The sequence below is a fragment of the Hibiscus syriacus genome, unplaced genomic scaffold (assembly GCF_006381635.1).
Source record: "Hibiscus syriacus cultivar Baekdansim isolate YM2019G1 unplaced genomic scaffold, ASM638163v2 tig00116991_pilon, whole genome shotgun sequence".
Classification (NCBI taxonomy): Eukaryota; Viridiplantae; Streptophyta; class Magnoliopsida; order Malvales; family Malvaceae; genus Hibiscus; species Hibiscus syriacus.
The window spans coordinates 24,677-44,287 of NW_024063509.1; the positions used below are offsets into that span (position 1 = coordinate 24,677).

General features: G+C 35.3%; 1 pseudogene; it reads right to left on the reverse strand.

Annotated features, from left to right (window-relative positions):
* Positions 1-1,628: 1,628 nt before the first annotated feature.
* Positions 1,629-13,903, reverse strand: LOC120193250 (annotated as a pseudogene).
* Between the last annotated feature and the right edge of the window lie 5,708 nt (positions 13,904-19,611).

Below are 19,611 nucleotides of genomic sequence, written 5' to 3' on the forward strand. Positions count from 1 at the left end.
TAAAACCCACAGGGAAACAACGAGAGCCAACATCACCGAGACAAAAAAACAGTCAAACGATGAGCATCGAGAACCCACACAAAAACAGAGTCATCGACAGTGAAACCAAACCACAATAGCCAACACCAAAATACAACAAGTAAGGATATCAAGAATGAGAGGAGCACGTCGAGAAGGAGGCGGCCGTCGGAAAGTGAAAGGTCGACGCATCAAAGGTAAAAGCCGAAGCTCTTTGCCTAGATCTACGCCGATCCATAGGGGTCTTGATATTTTGGGCTTCGGTTATATTTTAATGGTGACTAGGGGAACATTTTTAGGGTAGGAAAGTTTTTTCGGCCACCACCGCCAGTAGCCAAAACGGCAGCGGCTCGACGGGGTTGGGGCATCGGGCGGTGGTCGGATATCGCCCAAGAGAGAGAGATGGAGAGCTGAGGGATGTTATTTTGGGAGAAAGTTGAAAAATGTGGGTTTTTCAGGTTTATCTTGGGTTATATAACAACCCGGTGGACTGACCCGTAAGCAGCCCGACCCGACTACAGGATCCGCGCGTTTTTGCGCTAAAAAGGGTAAACTACACGATGGGTCATCCTCGGTTGTAGATCTTATAGTTTAACCCAAACTTTCTTTTAAATTGTACTCCCAAGTTATTATTCTTTCAATTTAGTCCTCTCGTTTGTTTTTTCATTTCTTTATTTATATATTTCACCTTTTTCTTTTTCTTTTTTTTTCTTTTTTTATTATTATTTTTCCTTATTTCCTTTAAAATTATTATTATTTTCATTTTTATTCATTTTTTATTAATTATTTTAAGTTAATCTTTTTTTATTTATTATTATTTTTTTTATCTAACATTTATGTCTTTTAAGAGTCTTCATTTAAATCAATCAAAGGTAAGTAATTCAAGTCGAATTTTTAAATTCTAATTTTCACAATTAAAGACAACCGACAGATTAATTGATACTGAAAGGGCGGTTCAAGGGTGTTAATCCTTCCTTGACCGTAACCGACTCCCGAACCCGCCACGTTTCTAGTAAAACGCAGATAAGGTAAGATGGTGTCCGACCCACCTAAATTCATTTTAAAATGGTCGGTGACGACTCTAAAACATTTAATTAAAATCGAAGTCCAATTCTAAAACCCAACCGAAAACAACCGCACATTATGTTAGTTTAAATAGTTAACGTCGTGAACTAATCCTATTAAACTATTGACTTGCATTTTTTTACTTGAATAAACAACACATTTAATACTCTAACTACTATTTTTCTTATATTTTGAACACTCGACCATTATTTTTTTAAATCATATAACTAACATTACATTTTAATTTTATTTTAATCACATCGTTAAATAATTAACAAAACTATCTCTGACATTTAATAAAAAATTCAATGATAACATTATCTTATAATAACACATCACATCACCATTAATTTTTAACCATAATCGATTAAAATGAATTCAAAACTTAATGTTGGAAATTATTTTGAAACAGAAAATTAGTTGAAGAACTAAAATAGAATAAAAAATAATAGTTGAGATACAAAACGTGTAATTTACCCTTTTTCTTTAGGACACCAATTCCAACTCACTTTGCTCGGCAAACCACGTGCTTATTATCTCATTGCAGGCCATGATCCTGTGATAAATTCAGCTTTCTAAGAATTGCATTCCTTTTCAAACTCAAATATCCCCTACTCACAGGTCATACAATTTATCACCACTAATATATAATAATCCGGCATTGTCGATAGAGTTCGAATGAAAACGCGGACATTTTAATTAATTGCATTTTTTTCTTGTTCTTGTCCATTAGACAAGTAGAACAAGAAAAAAAAAATACGGAAGAAAATGCCCGAAAAAATCTGGGATCATGAAGATAGGTCAATGGGGTTGTGAGCTTCAATATCAACATGCCGAATGCCGGGAACAAGTTCTTGGATCTCCTTTTCGAGTCGATCCACTTCACTTCCTAACGCTGTGACTACTTCCTCACCTGCAAAAGGAACTCTTTAGTTATACACATTACAACTCTATTTATTATAATCACTAATTCATCTACTTGCATACCATAATTTGACATGATCTTTAGCAATGCAGAATCATCTTTCTCCTTTGCAGATTCTCGGAACTGTGTTTGACCGAATTCTGGTTAGTCTACATGGACATTTAGCATAATAAAATACCAAAATTAAAGGCTCCAGGCTTCCTAGATTAGTGCTCTTCCCTGACATTTGTTTTTAAAACTAAACCGAATATCAAACCAGTTGGACGCTGGTTCTCTATATATATATATAGATGAAAATGCCAATTCTTGATAACAAACATTGCAAGCACAAGCAAAAAGTGGTTTGGTGTTGATAAGATATTAAAACTTCAAACCACAGAACAGAATAGTTATCAGCATATTGAATTAAAAGATAATTGTGAAAATATGTTATAATTTAAGTCCGGTATGTTCGCAAGGAATGCTTGATTATTAGAGTATATTATATATAACTGTCTGTATCAAGGAAAATGTTCATGCACACGGGAAAAAAAAAGGCCAAATCATGGGCTATTTTTAGTTAGACAGATAACAGCAAAATATATTGAACATGCAAATGTGTTGAAGACGATAAGGAAATCAAAGAGTGAAATATTAACCTGTCTCGCCCACTCTTCCCGTCCTGTTCTTTCAAGATAGTTTTGCACAACCACCTCTCCATTGAAATCTGTAGCACATTGTCACAGCAATACCAATAAATATCAAAAGGTTTAAACTAGAGAAATATTAATTATTTATTTTAGCAGGCCAGAGCTAGTAAAATGTATCTTTTGCTTTCCAATTAAAATATTTGTATTTTTTTATAAGAATTGGAGGCCTCGTTAAAAACCCCCTTCATAATCATCAACATACTAAAATGTATGTCAACGAAAATTGGGAGGATAAAATATTTGTATTGGATGAGATCAAAATTTGCAAAATGATATTGGAATAAAAATTAGTGAGAAAACTAATCTTTGAAAATAATAAGCCGAAAGTAAAAGTCAATTGAAGAAAATCACCAATCTCTGCCTTGAATCTGAAGAGCCCAGGGCCAATCACCTCACTCTTGCAATCATATAAAGCATCTACAACCTGCAGAAATGTCATACCCCTCATTTTTTCAAGAATGATTATAAATAAAGTGGATTTCAAGTCAAACAATTCCAGTAGAGATATACCGGATCATTCTTCAAGAAATGGAGAACCTTCTGCATATCATTGTCGCCTATTGCTCTCCCTATCAGGCATGCCGGTTGCGCTGGATGAGAAATATTGCGACCTACAAAATTGATATGCTCCAATAAGATATACCACAAACCCAAAGATGCTTGGAACTATAAACTATAGTAACACAGCCTTGAGACTTTTAACTTGTTCTAACTACTTAATTCCCCTTCCCTCCATCTTTCTCCCACTCTCTAACTCATGTTCACATGAGCACACGTACAATGTCTTAGCATAGTAGTCATAGCGGCAAAGACCAACTCGGTTTTTGCCACTATCATAATGTCAAATTACATGCATCCCCCACAAATATTATATGCTATCAATTAATTCTGAGGGGAAAAAAGACATCTTCAAAAAGAAAAAGAAAGAAAGAAAGAAGAAACAAGGCAGAAAGTTGGTCCTTCAGCAAACAGACATTATATATCACATTTCATCCAAAAGAACCCACTAGAATTGTGAAACTAAACTGTAAGGATTTATTTTCAAAATTCACCATGCTATAGCAGTGCATGGTATGACAAATCTACATGTGAAACAAAGTTGAGAACCTATGAGCCAATGAAAGGCAAAACATGAAGAATTCCTCGTGTTTTAATCACTCGTGAATCTTGTTCGGCAACCTAAATCGTAACCAGGTTACTACAAATAAGTAATATTTTAGCAACATCTGGCTATGTAAGAATTCACAAAGGCAATGCCTAGAAATCCAGGCTCATCATCAAAGTTGGCAAAGCCATCAAAGTACAGAAGCAGTACCCAATCATCCATTTCATAAGGACATTCCAGCCAAAATTAACACTGCTATATGGCCATGCATTTTTGTCATAGTACTAAATATGACATAAATCATAAATCAGATCCTGGTATGGGGATTTGTTGAACATCTCGTCTGAAACAGGGGGTGCCGTAGTTAAGCAGAGGGAAAGAAGATACTGGTATGGGGATTTGTTGAACATCTCGTCTGAAACAGGGGGTGCCGTAGTTAAGCAGAGGGAGCTAGATGTTGATTCCAGTACTAATATTCAGTTCTGTTTATCAGCAGAGAACATTGCTGAGGGGAGTCTTGATCCTTATCTTGACAATGGATATGGGGGTGGGAGTGTAGGAAGGGAGATTGAAGGTTACTTTTCAGAAGGTGATTGCTTAAAGTCCAAATCTGGTTTGCTGATTAGAAGGAAGAGAAGAACTAAAGGATCCTGTATCGTGAAGCCCTAGACAAGGTGAGCATTGATACAGCATCCTCCTCAGCTTTTTCGATTCTGTTGAAAGAAGCGGTGGAAACTTGGGAGGTTAGCAAGCTTTTGGGTGTGTCTTTTAAGGAAGGGAAAGAAGCCTTTTTGGATAAAATCATAGCTTTAGAGAAGGCGTAAATGGGGTTAATAATGGATTGGTTGATTGAGGAGTGTGTCTGCACCTATTTCCTTTTTGATGATGACAAGCTAGTAATATGTTCATGGAATGTTAGGGGTTTGGGGAAAAACGAGAAAAAGAGGGCTGTTCAGAATTTAGTCTCCAACTTTAATCCTACTTTTCTTTGGCTGCAAGAAACTAAGACTGAGAATTTAGGAAGTCTTTTTTTAGGAGAAGTGGAATTAATAAACTAAAAGGAATTTTGGAATCTCCTTCAGTTGGATCAGCGGGGGCCTGTTGTGTTTTGGGATGACAATGTTTTTGAGCTGGAGAATCAGTTTGTTAGCAGGAGATTCATAGCTACTTTCGGTAAACTTCGGAGTATTGATTCCGGGTGTGGTTTCATCAATGTCTACGGTCCAGCAGTGGAGGAGGAGAAATCTGGTTTTTTTGAAGAATTGAGCAGTTTTCTTAGTGGACAGACTTATCCCATTTGTGTGGGAGGGGATTTCAATGTATATTTACAAGAAGATGAAATTGGGAAGGGTCAAAGTAGGAGTTCAATGGAGATCTTTAATGAGTTCATTCTTCATACGGCTTGATTGATCTTCCTTTGAACGGGGGTAGGTTCACTTGGTGTAATAACCAAGATAATCCCACTTTTGTTAGATTGGACCGTTTTTTGGTTGATTGTCGTTTCCTAGAGCTGTTTCCGGGCGTTGTGCAGTCGCTTCTACCAAGATCTTTGTCAGATCATAATGCTATAGTTCTGGAGAATAAAGGAGTGGACTGGGGTAGAAAACCCTTTAGATTATTCAATTATTTGATGGATGAGGAGGGTTTTGAGGATCTGGTTGTTTCTTCTTTTCAGAGTGGTAAGGACAGTCAGAATGAGGCAGGCGTTTTAGTCTGATGAGGAACACCAAACATGCAATTAAGAAGTGGTCTGGGAACAGAGAGAAGTATCCAGGTGCTTTGATTTCTGAGTTATAGAAGAAGATTTCGTTGATAGAGGATGATATTCAACAGAAGCAAGGAACTGTTGACAGTGAGGTATTAATTGAATTGAAAAATCTAAGAGCAGAATTGTGGAAGCTTCACAAGATTCAGGAGCAGATCTGGTTTCAGTACTCGAGAACTAATTGGATTGTTGATGGGGACCGCAATACTAATACTTCCACACTTGTGCTACGATTAGGAATAAAGGAATGCTCTACTTGCTTTAAACTTCAAAGGGGAAACAGTTGAAGACCCAACGGCAATTAAGGCCATAGTTAAAGAGTATTTTTTTAAGATCTATAATGAACGAACTACTTTAGAGATTGATGATTTGAATCTGGATTTTCCCAGAATTTTTTGGAGCAAAGCAGTTCTTAGAACAGGAGTTTTCTGAGGAGGAAGTGTGGGAAGTGGTGAAATCTTGTGGCAGCAACAAAGCTCCAGGTCCTGATGGCTTTAATTTGGGATTTTTTAAGAGGTTTTGGCAGTTCCTTAAGGTAGATATTATGAAATTCTTTCATAATTTTTACTTGGGGAAGGAATGGGAACATGGTGTAAATCACACTTTCATCACTCTTATTCCTAAGATTTCTAACATTGGTGGTCTGGACGATTTTAGACCTATAAGCCTTGTTGGTGGATTGTATAAGATACTCTCGAAATGTTTCAAGAAGACTTAGGAGCTGCATTTCAGATTTGATCAGTCCAAGTCAATTCGCTTTTATCCCCGGTCGGCAAATCCTGGACTGTTCTCTTATAGCAAATGAAGGGATTGACCTTTGGAGGAAGAATGGTTTAAAAGGGTGTGTTTTTAAGGCTGATTTCAAGAAGGCATATGATACTCTTGACTGGCCTATTTTGTTCAGAATAATGAAGGAAATGGGCTTTGGTTCTAGAGGATAGGTTGGATTTCGAAATGTGTCACTTCAGCGACTGTTTCAGTTTTGGTGAACGGAGTTCCTACTGAGGAAATTCCTATGGCGAGGGTCTTCGGCAGGGCTGTTCCTTGTCTCCATTGTTGTTCAATTTAGTTGGGGAACTATTGAATCTATTAATAGCGAAGGCTGTTTCACGAGGGCTTTTTTCGGGACTGGTCATTAGAAAAGACGAGAGGAATTTTAATTTAACCCATTTGCAATTTGCTGACGACCTTATTATGTTCTGTGGGGCGTCGGAAAAACAGATCTTGAATGTAAAGAGGGTTCTTCGGGTGTTTGAGATTATTTCTGGTCTCCGGCTGAATTTAAAGAAGTGTAAATTATTTGGAGTGAACTTAAAGGAAGAGGAAATTAAGGGTTGGGCAGCTATGATTGGATGTTCAGTGGGCTCTTTTCCCTCAGAATATTTGGGACTCCCTCTAGGTCCACATAGGAACTCCAACATTCTATGGGATCCAGTGGTTCAAAGCTTTAATAAGATGTTAGCGGGCTGGAAAGGCTCCTCTCTGTCACTGGCAGGCAGGCTAGTTCTAATTAAATCAGTTCTATGCTCACTCCCGATTTACTTTTTGTCAATGTTCAAGGTTCCAGCTTCAGTTTACAAGACTCTAAATTCTATCATGTCAAATTTTTTGTGGGGTGGTGGTGATGGGAGAAAGAAGATACATTGGGTAAGCTGGTCTGATGTTTGTAAACCAAAAATTGAAGGAGGATTGGGGGTTCCTAATTTAAAGGTGTGAATAGGGCACTTTTGGAAAAGTGGGCTTGGAGGTTTGCTATTGAGAGGGAGGCGGTTTGGAGGGAAATGCTCTGCATCAAATATAAATTGGATCCTTCCTTGATGCAGTTTGACAGTAAAGTCTCTCCTAACTATCCTGGATGTGGAGAGATATGGTGAGAAATCATTATAATGCTGATTCGTTGGGCTGTAGTATCAGAGGTAAATATAGCTTTAAAATTGGCAATGGGAGGAACATTCGGTTTTGGCAAGACAATTGGACAATGGATCATCCTTTGATGGTTTTGTTCCCTAGAATATTTTCTATTGCAGTAAATAAAGAAGGAAGATTATCTCAGTTTGGGGAGTTCAGTTCAGGGGGTTGGATTTGGAACGTTCAGTTGAGGAGAGAGTTGAATGACTGGAATTTGAGCAATGGGCAAATTTGATGGTTGTTATCTCTGATTTCTCTATTTCTGCTGATGCCACTGATGGACTGTTTTGGAAGGGGAATGGGGAAGGGTTTTCACTGTGAAATCATGTGTCAACCTATCTTATTCGGGTTCTCCCGATTCAGAGGAAGCTAAATTTTGGAAGTATAATGTTTGGAGGGGTCGGTTGCCTCCAAGAGTTGAGACTTTTCTTTGGCAAGTTATATTAAAGAAGTTGGCGTCAAGACAGCTTTGGTTAAGAGAGGTGTTCGGGCATAAATGACTTTGTGTTCTTTCTGTAATCTTGAAGAAGAGTCTTCATCGCATTTATTTTTTTCCTGTTCGTTTGTTTGGCCAATTGGATGAAATTCTTGGGATATTGGAATTTTCAGTCGGTTTTTCATGCAGATGCTAAAAGATTCCTATTGGCTTGGATGACTTGAAGACCAACTCTCTTATCTGGCCATTTATTCCTGGAGCTGTTCTATGGACAATTTGGAAGACCAGGAATTTTATTGTGTTTGAAGGAGGGAAGCTTGACCGAGCAGAGATTTTCTTTCTAGCTAAGTGCAGGCTTGCTTCATGGTTTCTAGCTAAGGAAACTCAAGTTACTATTTCCAAGGATGATATTATTGCTGACCCGTCCATAGTGGATTCCTACTCATCCCATTCTTATCGGGTTTCAACCGTGTTTCCTTGGTCCCCTCCTCCAAAAGGTTTTGTTAAACTTAATGTGGATGCGCTACCTCGAGTGATTGGAAGAGGAGTGGCTTAGGTGGTATTTTGAAAGACATGTCTAGTTCGATTCTTGGCTCCTTCAAAGAGCCGGCTGGTCCGGGCCCCCAACTTTAATGGAATTGAAGGCTATCCTAAAGGGTTTAGATTTTTTTGAATCTATTCGTCATAGGTTAAAGATAGATTGATTATTGAGAGTGATAGTCAGGTGGCAGTTGGCTGGATTAAGGATGTGGTCTCTTGTCCTGTTGTTTATGTTCAAATAGTTAAAGACATTATTCAAAAGCTTAGTGTTTTTGAAGGTTTTATTAGTTGGGTTAGTAGGACAGCCAATATAGAGGCGGATGTCCTAGCTAAGGCGGGTATTGGTTGAATTATGCTCTGTTAAGGGCTGTTTCTTTTTGGTTTTATATATCTTGAGGAGATGGTTTGTATTACTTTGTTATATTTGAGTTTATTGAATCCTAGGGCACTCCTTTCCTCCTTGTGTGGATTAAGGAACTATTTTTAAGTTCCGTTAACCACCAAGGGGGTTTATTGAGGCCTTTTATTCCTATCAAAAAAAAATAAATCAGATCCTGCATATCACCTCGCCAGAAAAGATTGACTTGCCTAAGTTCTTGGTATTATCCACCTCTTTCACACTTCATAGCAAAAAGCTCAAGCGCACCCTAGTTCTTCACCAATCAATTCCTAAAGACAACATGGTATGTTTTCTCAGTAACCCATAAAAGCACACAAATGCCTAAAGTCTAATTGGAAACATATCACCTTAAAAAATGAGAAAATGGTAAAGGAGACTATGACTATGTCCTTAACTAAAGAAACACCAAGCTTCTAGTTAAGACAAACACTACTTATTGACTACGAGAAACCAATAAATACCATCCTGAATGTTCAAAGAGTTTGGTTGCATTATATCAGGCAGTATTTACAGATATTCAGTAAAAGATGTAAAAATTTCAGGTATAAGAAGTACAACAGACCATTCCAAGAAGGTTGCCAACTATAATGGAGCCTATGGGATCATATATGGCATTCCCAGTTGTCTTCACTGCAACCAGTGATGCTGCGGCTATAGCAAGACCAGTTACGGCAGCACCATCCTGAAAAAGTTGACATAATCTGCTATGAAGCAACTGGAGAAATAAACTGCAGTAGCTAAGAAAAATCACAGCTATCATCATGATTCTTATAACTTTTTAAAGGAAAAAATTGAACCAGTAGAAAAACTAAGCATTAAGGTACACTAAAGGATTAGATAGGTGCAGTAATCAGAAAAAGGGAATTAGAGAAAGATACAACATGGAAATAATTCAGTCAACACTCAACATCATTCTTAGGAGCGTTTGGTTCACGGAATGTAAGATTACCAATGGGAATAAAAGATTACCAGGAAATAGGATTACTGGGAATGTTGTATTTTGTATTTGGTTGGTTTAGCAGGAATGTAAGATTACCGTGTTTGGTTAAAGGAATAAAAGATTATTGGAATGTATATTTGACCAAATTGTCCTTATTATATATTTGTATAATATTATAAATTGTAAAATATTTATATATTTTTTTAAAAAAATTAAATTCATAATATTTATATAATTTTTTTTACAAAACTAAAAATATAAAAAAGGTTTAATGAAAGGGTAAATTTTTTTAACCCCTGAACTTCATATAAAATTTTAATTATAGATTTTTTTTTGTAAATCTAAAATAATTTAAGGATAAATTTGTAATTTAACCTTTATAGAATTTTTATTATTCAATGACAGAAGAAGGATATTTTTGAAAAAAAATTAAAATTTAAGGGCATTTTAGTCCAAAACGCGGTAATGTTACAATACCTAAGGAAGGGAGGTAATGACATTCCCGGTAATATACCCAAAAAATCTACTATTGGTAATAAAACATTACCGGGAATGAGATTCCCGGCCAACCAAACATGGGAATGTGGGATTCCCATCCCATGGGTATCCCACAATCCTTGAACCAAACACCCCCTTAATGTGTGCAAAAGAAAAAGAATGGAGAAGAAGAAGGCAGGAGGCAGAAGTAAAACATAAGAACAATTTAAGAAACAGATTTCCAATTTAGACATCTAGTTGAAAGTAAAACTTTTAGATCTTTCAAAACAGCAATCAAATCAACCCTATTGAATATTTTAAAGATAAAACAATTCCTCGATCACTACACCAAGAGCTGATCAATAGCTAAGAAACCCTTAAATCTGCTTCATGCATGAGAAATTATACCAAATGAGGGCAATAATGAAGAGCAATGGAGTGATAGATATACTGATATAGATAAAGATAACTGCAACTATGAAGTTCTTCTTATGAAGATGCATTTGAATTAGTCTTTTACGAAATTTCCATGCTTCTACAGTTCACTAATTTAGCTGTCTGTTACAGAAAATGGACCAATAGGAAAAGGAAATTACAAGTAGTTCTCATTTATGGCAGCTTGTTAAATTAACTATGTCATGAATCTAAGCTCAGACCCATCAGTTTAACAATAAACTTTCTACAGATTCTATCAGATGACTGGTAAAGTATTTCATCTTCTAGAGAGGAAATGCATACGGTGAAATCACAATAATAACAGCGAAAACTCCAAAAAAATTATTCAACCAGCTCATCTGCATGTAAATTATCAAAATGCTCCATAAATCCCACAAATACTGCAGTATGTCTCAATAGTGCAAAATGTGACTGCACTAGGGAATGCTTAACCCTGGGCAGCATATGTGCAACTCAATAGTGCAAAATGTGGCTGCACTAGGAAATGCTTACCCCTGGGCAGCAGATGTGCAATGTAAACGAAGATTAGTGCTAGTGCTTCCTTTCTCTTCAATTTTATTTTTACCTTTGCAAGGTTTAAGGGACAAACATGTGAAACTGAATGCTTAAATTAGCTAATGGTATATTGATCAAAATTAGGCTCTTCTCTTCACTAAATTGAGAGATCTATCCATAACTTTAACAGTTTCAATTTCAAGTACTCTACAAGGCAAATAAGATAAATAAAAATATCATGTCAAGAAATCATATCATCTACAATCTTACTACTATAGCAACCGAATATTTTGAATTCGTCCAAACTCTTTAATGCTGTTCTAAATTTCCAAAATCCTAACTTTGCATTTAAAAAGTTCAATTCATTTTTATCAACCAAAAGCGCAAAAAAGCATAGTGAATTACCTCTGTCATGACTGCAACAGATGTAGGATCATGGCCATGCCAGACATAGTCCTTCACTTTCATTCCCTCTGCTGCAGCACCTTTCTTGACGGCTTGTATGGCAACAACAAGAGAAGCACCTGAAGAGAAGATGTTATAGTTTAAAGAGGGAAATCTGAGGAGGAATGGGTTAAGAAAATGTACTTTTGTGGGCAAAAGATACAATCATAATGCTCCAATTATACCTTCAATTATAAATGAACCACCTATCACCAAAGCTGCATACTCGATACAATCTGGGGGCTGAAGCAAATAGAAAGTGAAATAAGATGTAATTTATTGAGAGCTTAAAAAATATATAATATATATAAATACAAGGGGGAAAATAGTCAAGTACAAGTGCTATTCATAGGTTTTGAACTCCATGAATAATTGTAGCGCCGGAACCAAGACAGAATATGCCAACAGCAGATATCAAGGACCAGACAAATCTTTCCTTGGAATAGCCATATCTGAGGGAAAAGCAGAGGTTTCAGCCTATCCCTTAACATCTGAACTTGCATCTTGTGTTTACAAATAATTCCCTGGTTTAGCATGTATGCATCAAATTAAAACATAGTAACTAGTTTAAAAAGAAGTCGCCTATCTTAGTAGAAAGAAAAAATGTGATATTAAAAAATACAAATTTCTCAACTTTCTACTCTTGCTCAGAACAGCAACCCATTAATATTAATTACTTGAATTCTTGGAAAACAGAAGAGAATAATGTCAAGGTGTAAGGTGGCAAATAAATAAATAGATAAATTTGTTTATTTAGTGGACATTTTAATGAATGGAACAAATAAACTATGCAATGGCACATCAAGCATCCACGAACACTAAGATGCATAATATGATACTGGAAAATCATAATTGGTACATGGTTTTTTTAGTAATTTAATTGGTATATGGTTACTATGCTTAGGAAAGGTTGTTTGCACCAAGGAAAAGAGACTTACGGATGCAATGCATCTGGGGCATGCCCTGAACTAAAACCATAAGCAAGCAGCGCCTACAATGCAATATGTATTAGATTATGTGCATTTCATAACCAATAAATTTAGTTACAAGGCAACAAACTAGCATCAAGGGAGTGAGAGACTAATGGGGGAAAACAAAAAGGAGAGATTTAACTACCTGATTAGCAAAATCTGCAAGGGAATGAACCACTTCAGCTAACATAACATGGCTAGAGGTTGCTAACCAGACCCCAACTTGAGAGAAAAGACAAAGAAGTTGCACCATAATGCAGTTGTAACAGCTCGTTGACTAGAGTGTCAAAATGTCAAGGCAAAAGGATATGAACAAGCTGACATATAGTCTAAGCATTCACCAAACAAACAGACGGAAACAAAAGAGCTCAAGTCACTTATAATGAAATATAATAAGCATCCACCACACTCTTAGTTTTAATCACCAGGATTCAATCAAATGGCAACCTAAAGTATCCAACAAAAGAAAATATACCAACTACTAAGTAATTTGACTTTATCGCAGTTACTAGTTACTGCAAAAAATGAATCCCTAGGACCCTTACAACTTCCTTTTTTGTTTGAGAAAAACAATTCTGCCTTACACTACGGAAATTCTCCTTTAGCCTCCTCATTTAGTTCTTTGTTTTTATTTGCTAGCATTTAAAAATGAATCTGATTGCAAAATAAAATTTTGAAAAAAAATGCAGTTCTTTTGAAGAAAAAATTACGTGATTTTTCAACGCCCGTTTTCGAAAAGGTCAAGTAGACAAGTAAAAGCAAAAGGAAGTACCTGTGCTGATCAGTGATTTCAATCTTCTTTATTGGTTTCGCCCTAGTAAAAAAGCCTGCATATATGGATATTCATTTGTAAACAATTTCCAAATATATAAAAAAAAAGCATTTTCTTTACGAAAGAGAAGGTACTACTAACTCCGATAGGAAGAGTAAAAATGTTGACGATGCTGATAACCGGTGGGATCATCAGCGGGCAGTACAAAACCCAGCAAAATGCAATGTTTCGAACCTCTGATTTGCCCAGAATTAGTCGTATAGGGACTAAACTGAAAAAAACCATGATTTCGGGGATTTACTAAATCGAGCTGGGAGAGACTGTTGAACGATGAGTTGACAATAATGGAGGAAATGTGCTTGGAGGAGCGAAGGAAGCGAGAAATGAAACGACACGACGTTTGCATTTAACTGGATTGCAAATTCCCGAAGAATCCTTGTTTTTCGTTTCCAGGAAAACTGAAGCTGGGGGTAGAAATTTCGAATTTTCTTTTAGTTTTCTTCTCGTTAAAGATAGAGAGATAGATGAACCCAATTTTGGGACTAGGGTTTTTTTTTATAAAAAAAAAAGAAAAGGAAAGTGCGTGAAGTTTGGTTAGCTGGAATAAAATTTAATTTCACCAATTTCTCATGTTTAGTTCAAAATTTTAAAGAAAAATTGGAATTCAATTTCATTAAGGGAGGTAAATTAAATTTTAACCATAACATGATGGAATTAAAATCATTTGGAGGAGGGAATGTGAAATTTGATCATATTACCCTCATCAATCTTTTGGTATTTTGATCAATTTTTTTAAAAAAATTAGGATCGGGTCGGATTTTTTTAAAAAATATTCGGGTCAGTCGGGTTGGGTTTTTTTAAGTTTGATATTCGGGTCTGGTCAGATTTTTTTTAAAAAAATCGAGATCGGGTCGGATTTTTTTTAAAAAAATTATTTGTTTCGGGTCGGGTTGGGTTTTAGGGTGAAAAATATCTGACCCGACCCGAAAAATATATATAATTTTACCTTATATATTTATAAATAATTACAATAATACCCCTCTATATATAATTTTTTTTTAATTAAGTCATTGTTTTTTTTAATAAAAATATTTTTTATTATTTCGGGTCGGGTTTCTAATTCATATATTCGGGTCGGGTCGGGTCGGTTCGGGTGAAACTTTATTTTGGTCGGGTCGGGTCGGGTCTCGGGTGGAGGTTCCCTTGTTCTCGGGTCAGGTCGAATGGACCAAAAACCCGACCCATAACCATCCCTAATTGGGATGATTTTAACTTATGATGTTTATTAGCATGATTTTTATAATTTATTGAAATGAATAATCAATCAATAAAATGAAAATTATTTTTTAAATGTTTATAATATATTGCTACATGTAAGTTATAAAACAAGCTAAAATTAAGTAAAAAAACAAGAAAGGCAATTCTGTCAATTTACATTACTGAAATCAAATTCATCTGACATGTCTGCGAACTAAACAGAATATGGAATTGGGTTACAATTCAATTTTCTGTCAACCAAACAGATTTCAGATTCAGATTTCAATTCCTTCACAGATTCCAATTCTCTCAGAAACATTCCAATGAACCAAATGTCTCCTAAAGAGTTTTAGGTTAAAGAGTACTAGATTGAAATTTGGAACTTAGAATTCGGAAATATGCAAGGTAACGTCAAGATGGGAGGTTTGATTACTCCGGCATATACTAATATTCCCCCTCAAAAGACATATATATATATATATATATTTAGGTTGAACTAGTAAGGGCAATAAAATGGGCCTTTTTACTTGAATATATTTTTTACAAAATAATTATTGAATTAGCATCATAATTAATTTTTGAAATGACATTTATTTGATTTATGAAGAGGGAATTACTTTCACATCTCTCTCTATCTATAGATATCTATAGATAGAGAGAGAGATCGCTGCATGAGCAACCCGACTGTGCGTTACAGGTGCTCTACAGGCCGCACTCTATCTTTCTTCCCAACGAGCCCATTTTTCTTTTGACTTGGAAGACGGGTTTGCGTTCGGTTCGAAAAGCATGGTTTTCAGTATGTCTCCAGATAGGGCCCCCACTACTCCGACTAGCTAGTGAGCGGTTCTTTCGGGCGAGAAGCAGGTCGGCCCTACGGCGGGCATCTCCTGCAACGCAAGCTGCATTGTTCGCCACCACCCGAAAAGCAAAAGATTCGAGAGTCCATGCTGAAAATACATGCATAGATAGTGATCTAATGACAAGGGCCGACGACGGAAGCTCGAGACGGAGCCGTATGATGCGGAAGTCTCACGTACGGTTCCCTGAGAAGGGAGTGGCTACCTACTGGAGCTTCGACCGACAACCACCGGTCAATTCCGCTTTGGGCCCACCCCTTACTCTACCATTATTATATATATATACAAATTAGGTTGAACTAGGAAGGGCAATAAAATGGGCCTTTTTACTTGAATATATTTTTTACAAAATAATTATTGAATTAGCATCATTATTAATTTTTGAAATGACATTTATTTGATTTATGAAGAGGAAGGGATGGTTAGCCCTAGTTTCAAACTCCTTTGTTGATTCTAAACTAAGTGATTTTAATAATTAAAGGAATGATTATTATTTGGTAAAAAAATGTTAGAAGTTTTTATACTTTTGTAAAAATTTAATATGACTCTCGTATTATTTTTTCTCTTATGTGGCCCCCAACTCGAAAAATAAACCTAATGTGACCCTTTGACCAATATTTTTTCGTCATTAACCGTTATAGTGTTGACGTGACAGTTCACAGTATTGACAAGACGGTTCACGATATTGATATGACGTTTCACGGTGCTGACGTGACAGTTCATCTATCATGTTTGAGTTATTAATTTAGCTCATATGTCATGTCATCCGCCATATTATCAACTATCGTGGACTGTCACGTCAACACCGTAATGGTCAACGATGAAAAATGTTGGTCAAATAGTATATTGAATTTATTTTCTGAGTTTGAGGGTCATATTAAAAGAAAAAAATACGAAGGTCACATTGATTTTTTAAAAAAAGTATAGGGATCTCCGATAACTTTTACCTTATTATTTTTAGATATCTTCACATAGCACAAACTTTATTGCATGGTAAAGGAATTATTATTATAATAATTTTATTTTTAACATGTCTTCACATTGCAGGAGTTTTATTATATTTAAATCACAACATGAACATAAATAATCATATATCTAATCATTCCATCTCCTAATCTAATAAAATAATAAAAAGATTAAACACTAAAGAGAAGATACCACTGCAACTAACCTAGCATAAGCCTAGTATTTGATGGAAAGCATCTTTTAAAAATTTGACTCATTTGTATTATATAAGAGAAGACATGTGTCTATAGATGACACGTTCGAATACTGTTATAAATGATATATTTAAATTTGAAATATCTAAAAGAGATGAAGTGATAAAAAAGATGAACAATTTTTTATTGTGACATGAGTTTCTATAGTGTCTACATCATTTAAGTTTTTTGGTCTTATCTTTGATATTCATATTATTAAGAATCCTATTAAATCTCAGAAGATTTCAAAGTTCTTGCGCAATACAGAATATGATAGAATTGTATGTCAAGTTTGAATTTCATTTTATTCTTTTTTTATTACCAACCAGAGGAAACTCATATGTGTATACCTTGAAGACTTGTGATAACCAATATACAGGATTCATGTATCTCTTATAATCGGGTAGTGGCATTTGAACATACAATTATGAAATAAGGGCATATATACTTGAGAGTTTGAAAAAAGTCGCAATCTTATCATCTTTCTCAAATATTTGCTTCAATACCTTTAAGAGGTTGTGTCGCCTCTTTAACCTAAAACAATTTTTGTGTACAAAAAAAATAAAAAATCAACATCAAGTCTGAGACCACAATTTTCTTATGTAAATCTACAATTAATTTCAAGTGGAAAATATGATCGTTTTGCATCAATTAAAGCCACAAATTATGAGCTCATTAGCTAATCCATGCCACTCAAGGCATATAATTGGGGATGACAATGGATCCTGGAGCCGACCCGAATTCGTAGATCCAGATCTGTTTTATAGGGTTTGGATCTTAAAATTTTAGACTCGACGGATCCAGACTAGACCGGATCTAGATCCTCTAATCAAAGTATGGGTTCGGATCCAGATTTTACACTAAGATACCACCGGGTTTGGACTCATTTACCGTTTAAAAAAAGCCCGCCTTTGGTTTTTAAAATATATATAAATGACATAATATGTTTTAAAATATGAGAGATCATATTTACTTCACCTTTGCGTTATTAATAAAGCAAAGAAAAAATGGCTAATTGAGAGAAGAATGTAAGAGATCATAAAAAGTAACTAAACCCACACTTCATTAATGATTGAGAGAGCAAATAATGACTTATCTTTACTTTGAGACTTTGATTGTCAACTCTATTAGTATTTAGTCAAATATAAGGACCATATACCCTATAAAAGAGGAGACAAAGAGATTAAAGAAAAAGACGGTGTTTTGATTAACTTCGAATGGGAGAAAAGGACGATTTGTCAGTACGATAGTAAGCAGGTTTAGTGAAACTTGTAAGGAAGGAATTCCTGAGATCCGATGTGCTCAATATTAATGTAAGATATTGAATTTTTGTAATTTTTTTATATACCCACCTTCTCGCCACTTTTATAAGTTTTTGTAATTTTTTTTCACACCACATCCATCATTATTGGTTTGTAGAATTTTCCAAGGTTATGGATGAACAATTGAATGTTAATGTGGTTACTCTAAAAAATAGTGATGTTGGTTCTAGTCATCCTATTGAAAAACCATTTGAAGTGCCTGAATCAAATGGGAAAGAAAGGATTCAGAAAGCTTTGTTGAGGTTGAGAATGATCCTGAGAAAGAAAATGTGTTAAAACAAGTAAGAAACTTAATTTTCGAAGCATGACAATATTTTGAGTTGGTTATGGAGAATGGTATACAAAGGGCAAAATGTAAGAGACGTAAAAAAACACTTTCTTACAATGGAAGTAGTGGAATTTCACACATACTCAAACATACCAAAAAACATGCTTAAAAACGCATTTAAATCTTGCGACTGGTCTATCACAATTGAAAGTTAAAACCCAAGAGGATGGGTCTGCAACTCTTGCACTTAAGAAAAAACAAAAGAAATTGATTTTTGATCAAGAAGTGTCAATGAGAGAGTTGGTTAGAATGGTAGTAATATATGAGCATCCTTGTTAATTGTGGATCACATTGGTTTTAAAGCTTCGTCAAGAGTTTGAATGGTAATTTCAAGACGATTTGAAGGAACACATTAAGGAGCGCTGTGCTGAAATTGTACAACACTGAGAAGAGTTCTCTTAAGGTTTTGTGGGAGCGTAATGAGGGTAGAGTGACAATAACGATCGATATCTAAACCGCCTCTAACCAGTAAAAAGGGTATATGGTCGTGACATCACGTTTCATTGATGAACAATGAATTTTGCATAATAGAACATTGAGGTAATTATTTGTTTGGTTAATTTAGTTATAATATTTAATAAATGATATAATGATTATATTGTAGACAATATATAATAGCTTAGTTGCTTCTAAGTTCACCTAAAATACTTTGTGTGTTGATTATATTATGGACATACTGAACTTGCAGTTTGTTTGTGTTAATATAATGGTTAATGGTTCTTACAATTGTTGTGTGTTGATTCCATTTTAAACTTGCTTCTATGTTTGTGTGTTGATTTTATGTAGGTTTTGTTTTATGCCATGTCTTCACACAAAAAAGGTTATTGCCAAGATTCTAATGGACTGTTTGTCTCAATATTTGTTGGAAAATAAAATTTCTTTTGTGGTTGTTGATAATTGTACCACAAATGGTGCAATGATCAATGTCTTGAGGGATAAATTGGAAAGTAGTAGTTTGGTGTCATGTGGAGATTTTTGCATATGAGGTGTGGTGCTTATATTTTAAACTTGATTATAAAAGATGGTTTATAAGTTATTGATCCTGCAATTGTCAAAGTTCGAGAGTGTATTACACTTTGGACGTCTACTCCTAAAAGAATTGAAAATTTTAAGGAGGTTTGTTGTATTTTGAATGTGACTAAAGCTAAAAAAGGTGGGTCTCGATTGCAAAATTAGGTAAAACTTACTTACTTGATGCTCGAATTGTAACACCCTAAACCAGTACTCATATAGTCGACGATT